The 8,372-nt window shown below is 37.7% G+C and overlaps 1 protein-coding gene and 1 long non-coding RNA gene across 3 annotated transcripts in view; one reads left to right on the plus strand and one right to left on the minus strand.

Moving 5' to 3' along the window:
- fam171a2a (family with sequence similarity 171 member A2a) overlaps positions 1-8,372 on the plus strand; it is a 59,151-nt gene that overhangs the window by 8,350 nt on the left and 42,429 nt on the right. The gene's annotated exons all lie outside the window — the stretch shown is intronic.
- LOC107590783 (uncharacterized) lies at positions 838-3,413 on the minus strand. Its single transcript, XR_001609819.1, has 4 exons — positions 3,098-3,413; positions 1,591-1,623; positions 1,275-1,311; positions 838-865 (listed from the first exon to the last, which is right to left on the minus strand). It is a non-coding gene; the product is annotated as an uncharacterized lncRNA (long non-coding RNA).

The following is an 8,372-nucleotide window of genomic DNA, read 5'->3' on the forward strand; positions in this document are numbered from 1 at the left end:
GGCAACAGACAAAACAAAAACTGTGTAAATACACATACAATGTCATAAAGGGTTTGCTCAACCAAAAATGAAAATTCTGTCATCAATTACTCACCCTCATATAATTTCAAACCCCTAAGACCTTGTTCATCTTCAGAACACAAATTAGGATATTTTTGATGAAATTCGATACTTTCTGACCCTCCATTGGCAGCAACGCAACTAAAACATTCAAGGTCCAGAACGGTAGAAAGACATCATTAAAGTAATCCATGTGACTCCTGTGGTTTAACCTCAATTTTATGAAGCAATACACGTGCTTTGTTTGTGCAAAAAACACATTTTACCGTTTTATTTTCTAAAAATATTGATCTGCCACACACGCTCATAAGAGCATCATGATGCATATATATTGTGTTCACGCCAGAGTTAACATTGTAGCATGAACAAGCTTTGAATAATATTTTATTGTAAATAAAGTGGTAAATAATAATTTCTTTTGGACAAACAGCACTCGTGTTCCTTCATAAAATTGAGGTTAAACCACAGGAGTCACATGGATTACTTTAATGATGTCTTTCCTACCGTTCTGGACCTTGAATGTTTTAGTTGCGTTGCTGCCAATGGGGGAACAGAAAGCCCTCGGATTTCATCAAAAATATTTTAGTTTGTGTTCTGAAGATGAACAAAGGTCTTACAGGTGTGGAACGACATGAGAGTGAGTAATTAATGACCGAATTTTCATTTTTGGGTGAACTATCCGTTTAATAGGCCTAACCACACTGACCGGTGGATCTGCATCTCCAATCGCAGCAAAATCGTTTCCTCGCGCCTACATCTTCCACCCTATGACCCAGACACCGATCGAACTAAGCTGTCTAATTATCTAATGATAGAAATGTAGGGGAAAAAGTAGAAGTCGTTGAAATGTTGGCTTATCTTAAGATACAGTTTATATTATTTATTTAGTACATAAATGCAAAACTTACCCTTCATTAAGTCTCAGACTCACAGTCAAATGTTTGCCTATAAAAAAACATATGTAAGGGGGAAAAAAACAACAACTTTAAAGTGGTTCAAATATTGACTTATCTTAAGATATGGTTTATATTATTTATTTAGTACATAAATGCAAAACTTACCCTTCATTAAGTCTCAGACTCACAGTCAAATGTTTGCCTATAAAAAAACATATGTAAGGGGGAAAAAAACAACAACTTTAAAGTGGTTCAAATATTGACTTATCTTAAGATATGGTTTATATTATTTATTTAGTACATAAATGCAAAACTTACCCTTCATTAAGTCTCAGACTCACAGTCAAATGTTTGCCTATAAAAAAACATATGTAAGGGGGAAAAAAACAACAACTTTAAAGTGGTTCAAATATTGACTTATCTTAAGATATGGTTTATATTATTTATTTAGTACATAAATGCAAAACTTACCCCTCATCCAGTCTTAGACTCACAAACAATGCCTGTAAAAAAAAATTATAAATAAAAATTATGTAGGGAGGAAAAAAAACAACAACTTTAAAGTGGGTCAAATATTGACTTATCTTAAGATATAGTTTATACTCTTTATTTGGTACAGAAATGCAAAACTCACCCTTCATCCAGTCTCAGACTCACAAGCGTGTGCCTGTAAAAAAAAAAAAGATTATTCAACTTAAATTTACTTGTAAACAACACACACAAGCAAAGACATTTCCTATACAACAGCCTCATAACCCTTTAATAACCTGAGTTGCCTAAAATCAAAATATTAAGATGGATGGTGATCCTCACTGTAATGTGCTCAGTCATAGCCTACAAAGGGAGGTAAACGGGGATTTGTTGGTTACTTGCTAATCACAGTTAATTCCAAAGATGTAAGTTACACAACACTTTTACAGACTTTTTGTTCATGATTAAAATATGACCGATTCATAATGCATAACGAAACATAATACATTTGTTTGGATTTACTGTTACCTGTAATCTGTTACCAGTAAGCAATTTGCAATCGTAAAACTAAATAATATATAAAATATATGATGATGGCCAATAAAATAACAAATGGCACAGAAAACGAGCTTGTGAGGAACAGATGTAACGTTAGGCCTACAGTGCGTCCAGCTGAGTGTAACGTTTAACAACGTCTTTCTAAAAAAGTAGTCACAAATGAACAAGGTTAACAATTCGTGGTCTCTTAAATCATATTAAGAAGTTTCATATGTTCATCTAGTTTGAATAGAACAAACTGACAAAACTGGTGACCTTTAGTTCATGCGTCATAGAAAACAGCTCGGGCGTCGTCTACCTCAAGTTAACTTATATTATCCTAGCTTGAACGATTGATAAAAAAAAAAAAATTAAACAATAACGAATACCAACTCAAACGCACGAAGCCAGACTGACTGTGATAAACTTCCAGTGGGCGTGAAAATGCCGAGCCTGCTCAGCAAAGCCAACTGTTACCCACTTTAACGGTAAAATACACCTATTGTAACGGGGCTGACGAGACGTGAGACGTGTGGATCCATCTGCAAGCTTTATTTAAAGAGACGTGGTATAACAGGCAGGGTCGAACAATGGCAAACAGGTATATGGCGGGCAAAAACACAAGAATAGTCCTAGGGCTAGCGTAGGTCACCGATCGGCAGACAGAATCACAGGGGCGAGACGAGAGGGAGAAATCCAGGAAAACAGGCAAAGATCAGAAACCGCAAAAACAGGCAAGGCAAAACAAGGAAAACACGGAGACTCGGAAAGGGGTACAGGCTAAACAATACTCAGCACAGAAAGGTGGTTAGAGTGGGTGTTATATAGTGAGTGAGGTGATTAGAAACAGCTGTGTGCAATGAGTGCAGTCAGTGCAGTGTGCAAACCGTGCAATGAATGATGGGATATGTAGTCCGGGGTGCTATGCAACAGTTTGTGTTGTGCGAGAGTCAAGGAAAGGGTGACCTCTGGTGGTGAATAAACGGAAGTCCATGGACCGAATTCGTGACACCTATAATCACTCAAATTGAACACAGTTCAGAAAGCAATGACAAAACATAACTAATTCTGCTCTATTCTGCTAAAATGAACAATAATCTCCCAAAAAGTATGTTACACAAGCATTCATTCACCTCATCCACGTTGAATATGCTTCTTCGCGCCAGCCCAACGGACAGCTTCCTCAAGTTCATGAGTTGTTCGTCTGAAGTTCCTCCGCGATTTAGTTAGTTTGCTGTATAGTCTGCCCATGTCTCCTTGTTTGATGTTGCACTGCGATGTCTCATGTTTCAAACATGAGTCTAATGTCTAGATTTGCTGAATTTTTTTTTTCTTGAAAAGGACTGATATTAAATTCATGTACAAATTTGACTCCTGCGCATGAATCCATGTTCAGAGTTAGTGTCAATAAGCTACAACTAAAAATGTTTACTGAACTAAATTGGGCTCCTTGAATTTCAGTAACATTAAACTGACTTAAAAAATCAAGTTGAATCTAGTATAACTTATAAAAAAAAGTTGAAATTGCTTAAATAATTTTTTTGTGAGTTAAAGCAACTTAAAAACATAAGTTGTCATGGCTTTTTCATCATATCATTTTTTACAGTGTGCATGTGCTTTGGCAGGTCATAGAAAGGTCTTTCTAAGGTGATATCATGTGCTTTGACAGCAGATCTTTTATTTAAGGCTCTTTATAGCATGGACTGTTTGTGGGCGGAAGGGTACAGAATAGCTTGGCAGGATTTTCTGGTTACACGGGCCGTCACAACTTTAAGGAGTGTGCGTCTGGCCATCAGCCCACCATGAACTCCCCGGGCAGCTGTTCAAAGGTAGAAATTTCTTTGTTGACACCAGACACCCTAACGCTCAGAGGAAACGGCAGATTTATCAGCAGCAGAGCCCCTGTAAACCTGACCTCTAAGGAGATCCTGCTTCACATCATCACAATGTGTCCAGATATTTTGATTGGGGGGCGTGAAAAGCTTCAGGAAAAGAACGCATGAAAAATTGGAGATTACATCATCTACTACATTAAACCCGAAATGGCCCAATGCCCATAAAACACAAACCAGCCAGACATCTTCTAGTGCAGCAGTACAGGCTTGTTTATAATGTTAAGCCTGTGTTTTGCTCAGTTTATTGTGTCTAATATGAGTTTAGCGATGTTTTGAAACAGTAATCTGGATTAGGCTTTAGAAAGGGTTCCTAATTTTACTTGTAAGCCTTTTGGTCATGCAATATTCTTAACAGACTGTTACAGTTACTGTTTGGCAGTATATTTGGTGCAAATAAATAAAAAGCAGTAATGAGAAGTGGAACGATTCTATCACATTACAATACATTGCATTTGCTTGCATGTTTGGGTGGGTAAACTAAAATGTAGCTCCACCTTTGTGCTCATTTTGTAGTTAATCTGTTAAAAGCCATTTTTAATTTAATAATTAGCTCCAAAAGTCTGTTTTTGCTTTTATTCTAGATATGTTTCCACTGAAGAAGCCTTGTTGTACTTGATAAATTGTCTATACATATATACAGTGGGGCAAATAAGTATTTGATACACTGCTGATTTTTCAAGATATATATATATATATACATACATACACACACATATAATATAATTTTTTTTTAAGTGCCCACCACTGACAGATAATGTGAGCAGTCTTGTGAATTTTAGGCTTGACATTTCAGAAATTTTCTCTCATCAAGTTGTGCAGAAGTCTATAAATTCCCTGAGCAACAATGGTTTCAATAGAGCTGATTCAACACATATTTGCTGTGCTTTTCCTCTCCGGGGTTGTATCAACACCTTTAAATCCCTTAGAAGATTATTTTTTCCCTTCCCGCTAAATCTCGCACTTTAGATGACTGGTTTGTTTTTGCAGCCCTTTAAATCTGTAAAGATGCCAGAGCGTACAAGCTAAACGTGTGTACCGAGTCAGACCTTGAGCTATATGATTCTTCTCAGATCCTAGCAGTATTTTCTCCTAGCTGCTTGGTTATTTTTCTCACATAACATCCAAGATGCTGGAAATATCTGCAAAAGCTCCAGAATCCTGGTTCATAAGTATCTCATGAGGTTGCCTAGAGGAGACAGGGACCGCATGCATCTCAAGTGTCATCACATGAAGAGTGGATGTGCTCCAGTTTTAACAGAGCAATGAATAGCAGGATCTTTGTTAGATGTTTTTGTCTGATTATTGCATAATGTTTTGTCCTGCTGAGCAGGACCTGGGTTACTGTTTTCCTGGGCTAAGAACATCGTCCAGCTGGTGCTGGGGAGAGGGTGAGGCTTTTGGCAATGATTTATTAGCTGTTCTATCTTTGACTCAGGACTCGCCAAACCATCTTATACGGAGAGGTGAGAATTTGCTCTTCATAACACACACACACACACACACACACAAACACACACACACACAAAGAGGGCAACTTTTTGCCACACCTGCCTGATTTTTTGCTCCTAGCTGCTTGGTTATTTTTCTCACATAACATCCAAGATGCTGGAAATATCTGCAAAAGCTCCAGAATCCTGGTTCATAAGTATCTCATGAGGTTGCCTAGAGGAGACAGGGACCGCATGCATCTCAAGTGTCATCACATGAAGAGTGGATGTGCTCCAGTTTTAACAGAGCAATGAATAGCAGGATCTTTGTTAGATGTTTTTGTCTGATTATTGCATAATGTTTTGTCCTGCTGAGCAGGACCTGGGTTACTGTTTTCCTGGGCTAAGAACATCGTCCAGCTGGTGCTGGGGAGAGGGTGAGGCTTTTGGCAATGATTTATTAGCTGTTCTATCTTTGACTCAGGACTCGCCAAACCATCTTATACGGAGAGGTGAGAATTTGCTCTTCATAACACACACACACACACACAAACACACACACACACAAAGAGGGCAACTTTTTGCCACACCTGCCTGATTTTTTAGCTATTTTATTAACTCTTTTAAAATACTTTTTGTTATTTAATTTTCATTTATTTATGATTAATTTATTTTTTTAATTGAATTTTTGATGAATTTTTATTTAGTGTATATTTTGCAGTTCTTTATTTTATAGCACAGAACATTGTCACTAGCCACACTAATCATTCACAAAATCATGTTTACGACACATCATGATTTTGTTTCTTATATTTTAGTTTTGATGGCTTATTATGCGAACACATTCATTTGAATAGTGCACGTCACTTCAGCAACAGTGCAGTGTTTTAATCTTACAAATCAACTGAAACTATTCCTTATGTATTATGTTCTGGCCAAATCTTTACTTGCATTTGGTGCTGAGTGAGTGTTCATTATGGACCCTGCTACCACTCATACATCAGTGCCTGTTTATTCAGCCCTCGCAGTAAGGCAACGCTGCCTTTATGTCTGAGACTTTGTAAGCATCCCAATGGTTTTGGCCAACAGGCTCCTGACAGGCAGACGTTCCTGCTTGGCTGTTAACACATCATCTGCCTGTCTGAAAAAACAACAGGGTGGTCTGGAACCATCGGTGACACCAGGACCACCTGTCAACAAATTTACTACACCTTTTTGCCTTGGTGTAACATGGAGATATAGAGTAGATATTTGTCTTGTAGAATTTCCCCACTTGACCATCTTTTCCCCAGTTTCACATTGACGTTACGGCTTTCTAATTTAAAACCCAATGGTGTCATTGTTTGGCAGTGGAACACATTAACAAGAGAGAGAGAGAGAGGAAGAGATTTGCAAATCCTCCAATTAAGCTCAACAGCACCAACACCATTTTGACTGCTAAAGAGGCTAAAAAAGGGAAAACTGATTGGTTAATACTACTGATAATTGTGCCATTTGAAATGTTTATGGCCCATTAACTGTTATTAATTTGCAAAGAAGACATTTCAGCAGGGTAGAAATGTTTGTTGTTGTTAGAGATGTTTATTATTCATAAATGAGACAAACTTCTGGCAAATGTCCCATAGTACTTCACTCAAAAGTGCTGTGGTCTCCGTTGAGTCCCATCAGCTGCCTATAACATAGACACTCAGCCTGTGGGGAAACGCTGCTCCTGACTGCCACTGTGTTCAGGAGTGAGTGGAAGAGATTTCGCTCCTTAATACAAGCAAATAATGAAGTGCTGTTTGTTTTAAAGAGACGATCACAGTGGAAAAATGTAGGCTTCGTTTTTACCTTCCACTCAACAGCAGATAAATATTTATATTTGCCAAATTTATGTTTTAGTTTTCAATAAACATTTAGTTCTAGTAAAATAAAAGTTATTCTGTGAGTTAATTTTTCCGCTGAAGCTGAGAACTTTTCCGTCGCAGAAAAGTTTCCTGGATTATTTGCGCCTTGAACTTTGGCTTAAACAATAGACAGGAAGTGGAACTGTGTACAGGAAATCCTGGTGGTTCACTCTTAAAAATAAAGGTGCTTCACGATGCCATAGAAGAACCTTTTTGTCTAAATGGTTCCATAAAGAATCTTTAACATCTGAAGAACCTTTCTTCTTCACAAAAGGTTCTTTGTGGTGAAAAAAGGTTCTTCGGATTATAAAAAGCTAAGAAAGAGATGGTTCTTTAAAGAACCTTTGACTGAATGGTTCTTTGTGGAACCAAAAATGGTTCTTCTATGGCATCGCTGTGAATAACCTTTTGAAGCACCTTTATTTTTAAGAGTGTTGAGTGGAAGTGAAGATTCTTTAAATTCTGTTAATGTTCCTCTTAGGGATCTTGAATGTATAATATTATATATACAGTATATAAATATATATATATATATATATATATATACACATACATATATATGTGTGTGTATATATATATTCAATCCTTCTAAAAGGATCTAAATGGTTATATAATAAGGTTATATTGTGAAATATGGTTAAATGTGGTTATCTAAATGGTTATATTGTGAAATATTTTTTACAATTTAAAAGGCTGTTTTCTATTTTAATGTATTTTAAAATGTAATTTATTCCTGTGATGGTAAAGCTGAATTTTCAGCATCATTACTCCAGTCTTCAGTGTCACATGATACTTCAGAAATCAATTTAATATGCTGATTTGCTGCACCAGAAACGTCTCGGTTACGTATGGTAACCCTCGTTCCCTGAAGGAGGGAACGGAGACGTCACGTCGGATGACTGACGAAATTGGGATCTCGCTTAGAGAGACCAATCCACTTCGAGTGTAAACTAAACAAGCCAATGCACATTGGCATGCGATTATTGCATCCAGCTGCTGCTGATCACAGCGTGAGTATAAGTAGGCAGCAGATGCAGTGCATATTCAGGTTTTCGCTGAGGAGCCGAGCCGGTGACCCGGCCGCTCAGCGGTGGTACAGGAGCTGTGGCGACGGGACGTGACGTCCCCGTTCCCTCCTTCAGGGAACGAGGGTTACCATACGTAACCGAGACGTTCCCTTTCAGTCGGTCACTCTCG

Source organism: Sinocyclocheilus grahami, unplaced genomic scaffold, assembly GCF_001515645.1.
Source record: "Sinocyclocheilus grahami isolate Dianchi unplaced genomic scaffold, SAMN03320097.WGS_v1.1 scaffold133.1, whole genome shotgun sequence".
NCBI classification, from domain to species: Eukaryota; Metazoa; Chordata; class Actinopteri; order Cypriniformes; family Cyprinidae; genus Sinocyclocheilus; species Sinocyclocheilus grahami.